We start from the raw sequence: 14,448 nt of genomic DNA, 5'->3' as shown, positions 1-14,448 counted from the left end.
AAAGGAAAGAGGAGAAAATGTGGCATAGGACAATCCTGAGTCTTCCATTTCATAGCTGTCAATTTTGGCAATTGGTATTTAAATCATGGATGATATTTTCATATTCTGGGCATTTATGAAAGGTTAAATTAGATAGCATAATTAAAGTATCAGACACAACTGTGCTTTCAACAAAAAAATGCATAATTGTTTCATCCCTCCCCTTACTAAATAAATTTTAATAGGTCTTTTTATAGGTGAAACAGTGCCAGAAAAGAATTTCAAACTATGTAAATAACAAAAAAATAATGTTTGGCTTTTTTGAAACTAAGGAAAATTTCATAGTGCAAGAGGTATTGGTAATGCAGTCTATAGAGATAAAAAATCATTCATTTTAATAAATACATGACAATCTCACAGGAAGAATACGAAGTTTGAGATACACAGGTACATACACAGGTAAATAAAAGGGTTGCATTTCCAGTCCTCATGGAATTTAGAATCTAGCAGGTAAATAAATGGAAATCACACACAATTTTTAGCCTGATGAATTTTTAATAAAAAGACCACAATACTATAGGAATATAGAGCAGCAAAATTTGCCCTTGTCTCCTCGAAAATAAACCATTAAACTGATTCAAAATAATAAACAGTAGCTAGTAAATACTAGAGAAGTATGCCTTGAAGCAGCAGCAATAGACATATAAGCTGTGAGAAGAAAGAATGCAGAACATCTTAGCGAAATCGAGAGACAACTAGTGTGTTTGGGTCACAGACACCAGTAAGCATACGTGACTGGAGAGAGAAGTCAGGGCTATATGAAAAGGACCTTTAGTAGATTACCAAATTTCTCTTAAGGGCAATAGTGTATTATTCAAAGGGGTTAAGCAAGTGATTTCAGATATTAGTTTTAAAATGTTAGCTAAAGAATGCACAATCTGTATGACTCTCCAGACTAAAACTTTTAAGGATTTTCATACTTTTCTTTCCCTTTTGATGCTCATGACATACCCTCATTCAAAAAAGGTTTGGGCATTATTCTTCTATAATTATATAACAGACATAAGAATACTTGATGTATGATTTGTACTGTCATGCCCTGATTTAGGAAACAGAAATATAAAGCCTTTTTATCACACACATGATACAACTGGAAAAACTATTTAAATTTATCGCTATGTTGTTTCATGATTTAAAAAAAAAAAATCTACAAACTGAGTTTACACTCCAAACTCTATCCCAAGTATAGCAGGAATTTCACAGAAATTAAGAGGATTGGTTAAGTTTTGAAAAACTAGTATGTAGCTTTATATAATTACTAAACTGAAGAACAAAATATTATATTATGATAAACCTCTCATATTATTTTTTGTCATAGTTTCAAATGTCTATATATTTGCTTCACATTTAACTATTGACACTTGTGGTTTGAAAGCCTCTTAGTCTTTCTTGCTGTCTAATGGATGTTTGCTTAATAGGCCTTGATACTATTGTAGGCTTGAATTTCTATAAATCTTACCTCCAGAACACACAATATAATAACTACCTATCCTATACAGAGGGTCCAGATGTTCTACCTGTCTTTCTGGTCTCATTCATAGAACTTATTTCTACTACTGGGACACTCTTCTCATGAGAAAACAAACAAAAAACAGAAACAAAAACAAGTCTACTTCCTCTTCACTCTCTTGCTTCTGCTCCCTGTCTCATGAATGCAGTTTGCTGCTTCTTTGCTCATGGAAAGGTTGCTTGGATCCAGAATGTGACTTTCCTTTCTGTGGTGCTGGCTCTTCTGCTAGCTTCTTTCCTTTTATCCTTTTATTAGAAACTATTCGAACATATTTTATTTTCAGCATAATTTCTACCAACATTCATCAGACTTAGTAAGGAATCTCTGATTAAAGTTAAGCATTATGGCTATGTAAGTTAAATGAAAGTTGAATATATTCAACATGTATAAATATTGGCATAAGCATAGCATCCAAGGACATACTCTTACAAGATAACTGAAACACTTAACTTTGATATGTGAGGGCTTGTTTTGGAAATGAAACTCTACACCCACACACAAACATAACATTTACCAGAAAATTTTCAAGTTATTTTTTTCAAAGGAATGTCACCTACTATGATCACAAAAGTTGGATGTCAGGAGTAATTAATTATCTCATACTTTTAACCACAATTCTTAGACAGTAGGAATTAAAAGTTTTAAATTGGGACATAAATCTCAAAAAAAGTTAAATTGGCTCTGTGGGATCTTATGTATAACTAAGAATGCTTATATTTTTCATCAAACTATTCTCTTTTAAAGGTTTGCTTTATAGCCAATTAGTTTTGCTGTATTCTGAGTCATATTTAATAATGAGAAAATAACGTTTTCTATATGTTGTTTTAGAAGAGATGGAAAAGCACTTCAGAATTTTGATACATAGTTGTTTTCTGACAAAGTAATTTTTCACTTTGTTACAAATTCGAGTGTGTCAACATCTACTCTATATATTAAAGTCTCTTCAACACATGCATAATAGAATATAATTCCATTATATTATATATAATGGAAATAATATAAAATACAAATGACTGTGCAAATAAGTTGACAAATTGTTGAAAGTTATTTGCTAGAATATGAAAGTCAAATAATAGAAGTTGGGGAATACCAAAATATCATGTGCTTTTTTATCCGTCTAGGGAGATTGATTACTTAATCCACTTCTTTTTAAAGCTTCATGAGCACTCAAATATATTTTGTAACTCTTTGTGAATGAAAAGATAATATTCATACAATGAATGTTAGAGTTTCATGTTCATCTTCCTATTGCCTTTTGTTTAACAACAAAATAACCTTTCAAAGATAACAATATAAAACAAAAATTATTTGAATATCTAGTAGACTTCTCTTGGAGAAAGAAATACACTGAGACCCAATTTGCTGTAGAGAGTGAGATTCCAATGCATATTTTAGAAGAAAGAAGAGAAATTAAAGAAAACCTTAATTTCCTTGCATAAGAAATAAATGCAGAAGCTCCACCTCTAGAATGGCAATGTGAAGAGCTCCATGGATCTTTTATAAAATTGTTGAAAATTATAAAACAACCATCACCTATGTCACTTGAAAAGTCATAATGGTACATAGAAAATGAAGTATTTATTCAAGAAAATCTACTGAAACTCACTAAGAACAGTGAGAGTTTTTTTGCATTTGATCCACAACCCATTCTTACCTCTCTTTCTCACAGCCTATCTTGATATAAACTCTACTCAATGCAATGTAGCTAAGAACACAGAACTTTTACTAGACCCTATTGAGGGGCTATAGTATCTTTTTGGGAGTAACAGTACATTAGAATTTTTCATTTCTACCCCCACCTGCTGCCACTACCTGTTCTTGAGGTTAAGCTTTTGTTGAATATGGTCAAGAAGTAGGATGTCACTTCCTCCTACCAGCTTTAATTCATGGAATGAGGACTGTTTGGGTGCAACACTGAGAACACTGAGCCCTGATTGCCTTCTTTCTGGTTTGTAAGGCAAAGTTCTCATTCCAGGAGTGGCAGACTGAGATTACCAACGGCTACTTCTCATCCCAGTGACCCAGTCTCAAAGTAGGGCTGTCACTCCGAGATGAGAATGCTGCTCTCTTTGCTGCAATCACCAGAGACAAAGCTCAGAAGTTTTGCCCAAAGGAAGGGGCAGAACATACAGCAGAGAGTGTAAAGCTTTTCCCAAAAGAAGAGTCTGAGGAAATTTCAACTTCATTGAACAACAATGAAGTGGTGGTAAAAAGCAAGTAAGAGAGACTGGCACTTTATTACAGACATATGCTTTGAAACACAGGTCAGCTAGTTTACCAGGAATAACCCATGAAAAAGACAGCTAAGAGGAGCCCTTCTGGTGTCAGGAAGAAGCTTCAAATGCTGAACAAATGAAAAAACCTGAAATAATAAATAAGACTGTTAATATAACAAAAACTGTAAATACCTAGTATGTTTCTTTTTATCTTTTTTTGAGATATAAAATTATGTCAAGTGTGTTAGTCTGTTCATGCTGATACATATATATACCAGAGACTGAGAAATTTGTAAAGACGAAATTTATTTCTCATAGTTCTGCAGGCTGGAAGTTTAAGACCAATTTGCTGGCAGGTTTGGTGTCTGCTGAGGTGCCTTGAATACTGCATCCTCCAGAGGGGATGAATGCTGTTATTTTCATATGGTGAAAAGGATGAAAAGGCAAAGGGTCCTAATTCCCTCCAGCCCTTCTATAAGACACTCATACCATCCATGAGGACAGGTTCCAGCTCTTAATGCTGTCACATTGAAATTAAGTTTCAACATGAACTTTGGAGAGGACAAAACAACAAACCATATCATCAAGTAACAGTTATAACAAATTATTGGGTATATAGCATATATAGATGTAATGTGTACAGCAATAATAGCACAAACAGAAGGAGAGCCAAAGTATACAAAAGTGAACAAAAGTAAAATTTATATATACATAGGTCACTAGAATTGCTATGCATCTAAAATTGATTCTGTTAAGATGTATACAGTAAACCCTAAACAAGGGAAACATTGAAAAAATATAGATAAATTATTAAATTTAAATTAAATGTTTTTTAGAAAATACCTAATTCAGAAGAAAGCAGTAAAGGAGGAATAGAGGGATGAAAAAGACATAAGGTATACAGAAAACTGAAGTAAAATGATGGATGTAAATGTAACTATACGAGTAACCTCAAGTGAAAATGAATTTAAATATTCAAATAAAGGAAATATTGTCAGACTGGAGGAAAAACAAATTAATTAAACAAGATCCATCCACATGTCTGCAGGAGACACACTTTAGATCCGAAGATGAAAATTCATACAAAAAAAGGATGGAAAATTTGTATGATGCAGGCAGTAACCCCAAGAAAGCTGGAATTGTTATATTAATATCAGAAAAAAATAGACTTTGAAACAAAAGGGGTTAGAGGTAAAGAGAGATTTCATAAAAATAAAAGGACCAATATCTCAAATATAAATAATTATAAGCATATATATGTGTGATGAAAGGCTTCAAAATCCATTGACATAGAAACCTCCAAAAATGAAGATTAATTAGACAATTTAACATACTTCTTGCAGCCTTGGATATTCACTTTCACAAATGGATAAAGTGGCTAGGCAGAAGATCAACAAAGAAATACGACACTTGAACAATACTATAAAATAACCAGACTGATTAGATATTTAAGGAACACTGTAACAACAGTAGATTCTCAAGTGCACACGCAACATTATCCAGGAATACCATATCCCAGGCCATAAAATAGACCTCAATGAATTTAAACATTGGAATAATACAAAGCATATTTTCAGACAATAATTGAGTAAAATAATAAATCAGCAATAGGAAAATTTGGGAAACTCAGAATTATGTGGAAATTAAACAACATGCTATTAAATAACCAATGGGTCCAAGAAGAAATAAATTAGAAAATACTTTAAGAATGCATATCTCCTATGTGATGCAATAAAAGTAGTTCTCATACTCAAAAATTACATTCTCTAACTTGCCACCATAAGGCACTGAAAAAGAAAATTGAAACTACAGCAACCACAAGTATTAGGGTATACAAATTACTGAAACAGAAAAACAATTGAGAACCTCAACAAAGCCAAAAATTGTTTCTTTGAACACATCAACAGTGGCCACAATTTAAATAGACCAACCAACAAGGAAGAGAAACTATTCAAGTATTAATGAAATTTTTAAAAGGACACTAAACTTAAATAAAAATTTATTATAAAAGTACCCTATGAACAATTATATCTAAAATTTAGATATTTTTTAAGAACTGGACAAATTCTAAGAAAGATTCAAATTAGCAAAAATGAGTCAAAGAGAAATATAAAATCTTATCAAGTAAAGAGATTAAGTTAGTAATCAAAGCTACCACCTCGGGAAACTGACAATAGCAACAAAGTCTTCTAGCCAAGAATGCCTCTACCAAACTTTTAAAGTTGAATTAATACAATTATTTACAAACTCTTGCAAAAAAAATAGAGAATACACTTCCCAGTTTATTCTATGAAGCTAGTTACCCTAATAACAAAACCAGACAAAACATAAAAAAAAAACCCACAAACACAGAACAATATCTTTAACAAAAATAGATGAAAAAAATCCTCAGCAAAATGCTAATGACCAAAATCCAGCAATACATAAAACATAATATACTATAACCAGGCAGGACTTATCTCAGGAATGGAAGAAAAATATAAAATAAATGCATCATTAACTAGAGTCAATTATACTGAGTTTCATTTTCCCTATTGATTACCTACTAAGTTGCTTCCAGTTTTACAGTATTTTGTACCGCCATTCCTAGACTCATATCTGGACTGTTTCACAGTATCGACTTTAGAGAATATAGAGGGATAACCTTGGAAATAGAGAAACAATATTGTTCAGTGATTTTAAAAGCATATATATACACACAAGTGGTCAAAAAGTCATTTTAGCCAAAATGAATTCCATGTCAATGTAAATAAAATAACGAAATGATACCATCAATCAAAAAGAGATGAGAAAATGGAGGAAATGAATATTGGAAAATAGAGTCACTGACTTAATTGTTGGATTTCTGGTGAAGCAGGAAAACAAATTAAATTCTCTTCTGTAGAGTTATCCTATCTAGGGCCACATGTCTTTAACCTGGCACCAACGAAGTACTAAAACCATATAACAAAACAGCTTTTATTAATTCCATATTCATCAAATGATTTTCTGGTATACATTTGGGTCCTCATGTAACTTTGTCTATCTAGAAAGGACACTTTTTTTAATTTAAAAGGAATATTTCAGTTTCTACGCATTTCTTTACATTAACTGGCTTAAACACCGATCTCCGTTAGTTAATGTTAGTATACCCCTTACCCAAAACTGGATTAATAATCAGGTATCTGGGCAGGAAATGCTGTGCCGCAGGGTCTACTAGCAGTGAATGAGTAAGGAAATGATTTTGTGTCTTTCTGTAGTAAGGCATTCATAGCTTCTGTTTTACAAAGCATAATTATAGCTACCAATATTTTGGAGCCATAAATCATCAGTAAAAGGCTATATTTGTGTGCAAAACATTTGATATAAAAAGTTAAGGCTTCCAGTCTTATTTTTTGTTATAACTTTTCTAATTACATGGTACTATATTTTCAGATATGAGTACACACAATGAAAACAATTAAAAAAACAAAATTACCATTCACAGTTTGCCTTCTTTTCATCAAATTGGTCTCATGTCATATAAACGTTGTTTATTTTAGAGATGCAGTGTTCCTCTGTATTCATAACATCATCACTGAAGATGGTATTATGGTGAACATTTGGGTCATTACACTGGCTTATACTTTAACAGACTGCTATGAAATTGGATATTATCCCTTAAGCTCCAATGTCTGTATGGCCCTGATAATGCTGAAAATGCAGTCCTCATTGTACCTAACCTTAGGAAATGAATAAATGGCTATATGGAGTCCTGCCTCCCTTTGTGCTTTTGTATTCCTGAGGGCATGATTTTATACTACTTCACAGAATATGTCAAAGACTAATTGTGAAATATTTGGATGTAAGTTATTTGGATGTCCCTGATTACACAACATCTGCATGTAAGATAATACACTATTTTCAATTATGATTTTGTCAAGTTCTCAAAATACAGGATTGGCTTTTAACTGAAACTATTTCTGTGTGCCGGCGTAATACCATTTGTGCTATTTTCTTATATTTATTCTGTATATTAAAGAGACATTAATTAAAAGGGCTTTTGTGCTTATTTTAGACAATAAAGAAATTTATTATGAAAGTTTGCACATAAATATGCTGGATAGTCATTTCATAATAAAGTATGACATCATTTTATTTATGTCTCCCAAAGGGTAAAGATCATTCAAGCAGAAATGTCTCCTGTATCGGTATTTATTCACCTAAATAGACTGTTTTGGTTAAAATTTTAATGAAAAGTCATGCTTATATTACTGTATAATTTAGTATATGCATGGATATTTATCTGTTCAAAGTAGAGATGTAGTTGACATGAAGGGATGTCTGCCTAGTTCACAAAAGTATGACCATAAAAATATCATTTCTATGATACTCACTCCTTATGGGAGCCATCCCTTTGTCACTCCAACCTTGAAACTGTAATGTCAGAGATTATAGTATCTACTTCCCTGTGCAGTACTTTTTGATCCAAGTAATAGGTCCATGATCTGAGAATAGTCAAAGTGCATCTCAGATTTTTCAAGGGTTGGAGAGGGTGAAGGTTTCACTTCTGATGGTATATGTTGTAAGAATGAGTCTGTGTCTGTCAGTGCCAAAGAAGGATGGAATAATAAAGCTGATGCTCAGAGAAGAGGGAATGAGAGAGGTAACATTGACTATTTAAAATCCGTCCTGAGGTCAGACCCACAAATGCATTTTCTCTTATTTTATTTCAATGCTGATAAAACCTTCTTATGTTTATAGTTAGGTCAAATTAGTTTTTTGTATTTCAATTGAAATAACAGGTGTAAAAAAACACAAAAGTACCCCATTTCCCCTTGCAGATGTATTGTTCTGAAGCTAGACTGACGTTGAAATACTCGAGGTCAACTTAAAATGATACTATTTTACTGATGCCTTCATTTTTAGTATCTTTTCCTTAGATTTTTCAAGAGGTAAAAACATCTACTACAGATGTGTTACCTTTTGAGGTTGCTTTTCGTCTTGTTATCTGGTGTGTGTGTGGCTGGGACAATGGAACACGATGGAAAGACTGAAAATGATACAATTCTAAAAAGCTGTTTTTACAGTTTGAAGCCTAGCCTCAGAGTAAAATCCCAATACTATCATGCAAAAAATTACTAGGTTTGCACCAAGGATGAATAGGTTGGAAAACTAAAAAGGCCTGTGAGGCCCTATAAGAAGAACTTTATTAGTGTTTAATAAAGGTAAAGGTAAAGTACAACAGAAATAAAATGCAGGAAATCATTGAAAGTCTGTCTTTCAGGATCCTTTCTCAGTCTCACGGGCACATTTTATCTGTATATTATGAACCTTCAAGATTTGAGCTTACTATAATAATTTAAAGTGCAGAAAAGTCTTTTTAGCAGGCTCCCTCATACATTGCTGGTCATATACTTAAGCCACGTTGTGTAAACCATCAAACTAAACATTCTCAACGATGTAGACCAGTTGGCACTAAACTTAAAAGCAACATATTACGAATCACTAACTAGCACATGCCATTTTCATCTTGCTCACGGTCAGTGTTATGCTTCCAATGCATCTCTAGATATAAATATCAAGCTGTTCCAGTCCAACTGTAAAAGCCCTCTCTTATGTAACCATACATTGACATATATGAGAATATAAAATCTGTTGAGGAAAAAGTATCAAAGGATTGAGAAATCTACATAAATTTTAAAAAGAATTAAGAGAAAGCCAGGCTATATTTAATGTCATCAAAGATAATTCTAGTGCATTGGCAATTTTTTCACATGACTTTTCTTTCTTTTCCCCTTGACTGATTCTCTCCTAACTAGTTTTAATCAATTTTATAGAGTAATTTGCATATAAGGCACACATTTGTCCAGTTCAGTTTTACAAATTTATAAAGCTAGATAATCACCTACACAATCAAATATAGAATATTCCCTTCACCTACACATTTATTGCACGACCTTTGCCAATGAAATTCCCCACTTCAACCCCAGAAAGGTTTAATGCATTCTGTCTTGGGAATTTCAAATTTTATTAACATGGAAGCATACAGTATTTATTATTTAGTATCTGCCTTCTTTCCTCTAGTATATGATAAAAATTCCCCTTTAATTTTTTTTTTGTATAAAGGAATGACAATCCTTCAACTGTAAAAACCAAAGAACATGCCACCCAATTAATCACATGCCTTAGGGTATATTTCTGAGAAATAAGATACATATTTTAAAAGCAACTTTATTAAAACTCAGGGCTATTAATGTATGTATACAAATACAACACCAGAAAATAAAGTTGTTTCCAGGCCGGGAGCAGTGGCTCTCACCTGTAATCCCAGCACTTTGGGAGGCCGAGGTGGGCGCATCACGAGATCAGGAGATTGAGACCATCCTGGCTAACACGGTGAAACCCTGACTCTACTAAAAACACAAAAAATTAGCTGGGCTTGGTAACCTGCGCCTGCAGTCCCAGCTACTTGGGAGGCTGAGGCTGCAGAATGGCCTGACCCCGGGAGTCGGAGCTCGCAGTGAGCTGAGACCATGCCACTGCATTCCAGCCTGGGCAACAGAGTGAGACTCCGTCTCGAAAAAAAAAGAGAAAAGCTTCTGCAAAGCAGAGGAAGCAATCAGTAGAATAAAGAAACAGGCCGGGAGCGGTGGCTCACGCCTGTACACCCAACACTTTGGGAAGCTGAGGCTCGCCAATCACGAAGCCAGGAGATCGAGACCATCCTGGCTAACACGGTGAAACCCTGTCTCTACTAAAAAGACAAAAAAAGTCCCGGTGTGGTGGCAGGCGCCTATAGTCCCAGCTATTCGGGAGGCCAAGGCAGGAAAATGGAGTGAACCCAGGAGGCAGAGCTTGCAGTGAGCGGAGATCGCGCCACTGCACTCCAACCTGGGCGACAGAGCAAGACTCCGTCTAAAAATAATTAAATTAAATTAAAATTTAAAAAAAATGAAACAACCCAGAGAATGGAAGCAAGTATTTGCAAACTATGCCTCAGGCAACGGGTTCATACACGAAATACATAACTGAAACTGCTCAAAAGCAAAAATACAAATGATCTTATTTAAAAAAACTACCCGAAACTTTGTCCCCCACCATTATTTCCCTACCTTCTTTTCCCGACCGCCTTTGGCCCCCTCCCTCTCACCACCCTTTTTCTTCCATCTGCCCCCAAAACTTCCATCATTTTTTTCCCACCCTCATTTCACAAAGCCTTCTCTACTCTCGTGCTCAACACCCTTTTCCCCATCCATCTACCCAAACCCTTTCCCCAGTTTCTTCCCACCGTCTTTTCCCCTTATCCCTGGCCACCCTCTTTTTCCCCCTCCCGCTCTCATCACCCTCTTTTGCTCCTTTAAGCAAAAACATTTTCCTCCGTCTTTTCCCAAAACCTTCTCTCCACTCCTGCTCACTACCCTCTTTTCCCCCTTCATCCACCCAAAAACTGTTTTCTTCATCGTCTTTCCCCCTGTTCCTCCTTGCCATTCTCTTTACCTTCTCCATCTACCCAAAAACATTTCCCTGGTCTTTTCACAAAGCCTTCTCCCCACTCCTATTCACCTCCCTCTTTCCACTTCCATCTACACCCCAAAACTTTCCCCCTTTTCAAAGTCTCCCCCCTTTACCACTCATGCTCTTTCCCCTATCCTGCTTGCCACCCTCTTTTTTGCCCTCCATCTACCCCAAACCATTTTTCGGTCGTTTTCCCAACCCCCTATCCCTGGCTCCCTCTCGCCACCCACCCTCTTTCCTCCTCCTCGTCACCGTCTTTCCCCACTATATCTATCCAAACAATTTTTACCCACCGTCTTTTCTTTCTCCACCGTCTTTCTTTCCTACCACTGTCTTTTCACAAAACCTTGTCTTCCTCTTGCTGGCTACCCTCTTTTCCCTTCTCCCACTTGCTACCCTGTTTTGCTCCTCAACACAAAAACTCCCCCCCACCCCACTGTATTTTCTCCCCACCGTCTTTTCACAAAACCTTCTCTCCCTACTGCTAGCCCCATTTTCCCCCCATCACCTCCCCGTTTTTCCTTTTCCCACTTGCCACCCTCTTTTCCACCTCCATCTACCCTTAAACTTTTTACCCACCGTCTTTCTGCAAAACCTTTCTTCCCTCCCACTCCCCACCCTGTTTTTACACCTCCATCTACCCAAAAACTTTTTTCCCCACCATCTTTTCGCCGACATCTTTCTGCAACACCTTCTCCGGCTAAGCTATCCTTTTTTCGCTTTGGCACTAACTACCGTCTTTACTCCCCTCCATCTACCCCAAAACTGTTTTCCTTCTCCTACCGCTCCAGCCGTGCTGCTATCTCTCCGTTGCTGCCAACAACCGCAGCGAGGCGAGCCACGCTGCCCCGGCTCCAGCCTCCAGCATACCGCAAGTGACTCCTGATTCCTAGTCCTCTACGTCGGGCAGCGAGCAACTCCACAGCAAAATACAGGAACCTGAAAACGCCTGATCACTCTTCAGCATCATTTATATACTGCGGTTATGCCCACGGAGGTTCCTGGACTGCATGTTTTGATTGGATGAGAAAAAAACCTCCAGGCTTACTCTGATTGGACTTTATGATCATGTTCTGACTGGATAAGAGCAAGTCTGAACACAACCAATCACAGAATGAAAATAAAGTCCAATCAGAGTAGGCCTAGAGGTTTTTTCTTGTCCAACCAGAACATGTAATCCAGGAACTGTATTTGCATAACCTCGTATATAAAGTATGCTGAGGTCGCATCAGGTCATTTCAGGCTGTCTTGTGTCCAGCCCTGCTGGACACAGAAACTTGCCCTGCTGGATATGAAACCTCATAATAGTAGAGTAATTTGAAAAGTGTGGCATTGGCACAAGAAAAGACAGACAAATCAAATTAGTCTAGAATTGTGGACAAGTAGGAATATACTTTATAATGAAGATGGCTTTGTTTTTCTTTCTTTCTTTTTTTTTTTTTTGAGATGGAGTCTCACTCTGTTGCCCCGGCTGGTGTGCAATGGCATGATCTCGGCTCACTGCAACCTCCACCTCCCAGGCTCAAGTGATTCTCCTGCCTCAGCCTCCCAAGTAGCTGGGATTACAGGTGCATGTCACCATGCCTGGCTAATTTTTGTATTTTTAGTAGAAAAGAAGTTTCACCATGTTGGCCAGGCTGGTCTCGAACTCCTGACCTCAAGTGATCCACCCGCCTCAGCCTCCCAGAGTGCTGGGATTACAGGAGCCACCGCTCCTGGCCTTCTTTTTCTTTATTTGCTTTTTCAGTTCCATAGACGCATGCAAAGAGTAACATAACAAATGTCCATCTACCTACCATCTGTGATTACAAAACTTAGTATTTTATCATTCTTGGTTCAGAATTATTTAATAAAGACAATACTTCCTCTGCACAAATGCTTACCTTAAAACCACTCTTGAATTCTTTTCACAATTGACTTATCAACTCTCAAATTTAAAACCATGTGTTTTTGTCTTTATATTCCTCAGACATTTATAGAAAGGTATTTACTGAGCGGTTACTATGTGCCAGATATTATGCTGTTTTTATATACTGTTTTTACTTTATATAGCTAATTACATTATTTGTCACATATTAACCTATTTTAAATATGAAAAGAAATGATGTATTAATATTTTCAAATCTTGATAACTTTTATTAAGTAAATACTTGAGAGGAAGCTTTTACAGGTAATTGTGGTTTTATTTATGTAGATATAGTTATAATTTATTAGAAGTACACTTGGTGTTTTAGTTCTTATTAATTCTATTTTTTTCCCATCCTGTTTAGATGGTTTCCTAGAAACATGATTATTTATTGGCGTTGATCTCACAGTCTGGTGAGGACTTCTTTGCTGATAATGTCAAGTTCAGGTTATCCTCCCAACCAAGGAGCATTCAGCACAGAACAAAGTCATTATCCTCCTCACTCTGTAAGGTATACATTTCCCAGCACCCACCACCAGCAGGTAAGGAACAAATACTATGCCAATTGCACATGTTTTTTGTGTTTTTCTTTACTTTTCCTATTTAATACACATGTTGGTAGAAACCACCAAATTTACCCTTTTTTTTTTAAAGTGGCAAGAGCTATTTACAAAGACGAGGAACCAAAGGTTGGGAATTAATTATTTCTGTCTTCTTACTGTGGCTTTATGCCGATTTGAAGAGTTGAACTTGTCTTTGCTTTTGATGACAGGAGTTGATGATAAATAGAAAACTTATCAATTCTCAAGAATTTCTAGGGTAAGACCTTTATTTATACTCCCAAGTTGTGGTTGAGTTTTAAGCTGGCCAGATAACTTGGCATGTCTCGAGTGATGGCCAGGATAAAGACCCCTGTCTTCTTGAGAGACTGATGGTAGGAAGATGTGTATAGTAGGTAGGAAGGAAGGGATGGTAGACAGGAAGGAAGACTTTATCATAGGAAGAGTTTGTAAGAGATTGATTTACCTTGTGAAAAATAAAGTATGAGGTGAAATAATCATCTCACAGTAGACCAAGGATATGGGTATAAGAGGTTTAAAGAAAAATAGGAAAGGACGGGAAAAAACGGTCATCTCAGAGACTGAGAAAGCAGATTTGTCATCAGAATGTACTACGGGGTCCTACTGAGGACTCCTGTGAAGTGCAGTCATGATTGCAGTTAGAATGGACATTCCTACGTTGTTCCTGTGTAGGGAGGCATTTAGTCTTTCACCATTACGTGTAATGTTAGTTGCACGTTT

At 36.0% G+C, this 14,448-nt stretch overlaps 1 protein-coding gene across 1 annotated transcript in view; it reads right to left on the bottom strand.

The window, feature by feature from the left end:
- Positions 1 to 14,448, bottom strand: part of LOC134737555 (protein FAM182B-like) — a 779,394-nt gene that overhangs the window by 721,763 nt on the left and 43,183 nt on the right. The gene's annotated exons all lie outside the window — the stretch shown is intronic.

The sequence above is a fragment of the Pongo pygmaeus genome, chromosome 19, assembly GCF_028885625.2.
Source record: "Pongo pygmaeus isolate AG05252 chromosome 19, NHGRI_mPonPyg2-v2.0_pri, whole genome shotgun sequence".
Classification (NCBI taxonomy): Eukaryota; Metazoa; Chordata; class Mammalia; order Primates; family Hominidae; genus Pongo; species Pongo pygmaeus.
Note: the sequence above shows the minus strand (reverse complement) of the source record. Positions and strands in the feature narration are given on the sequence as shown.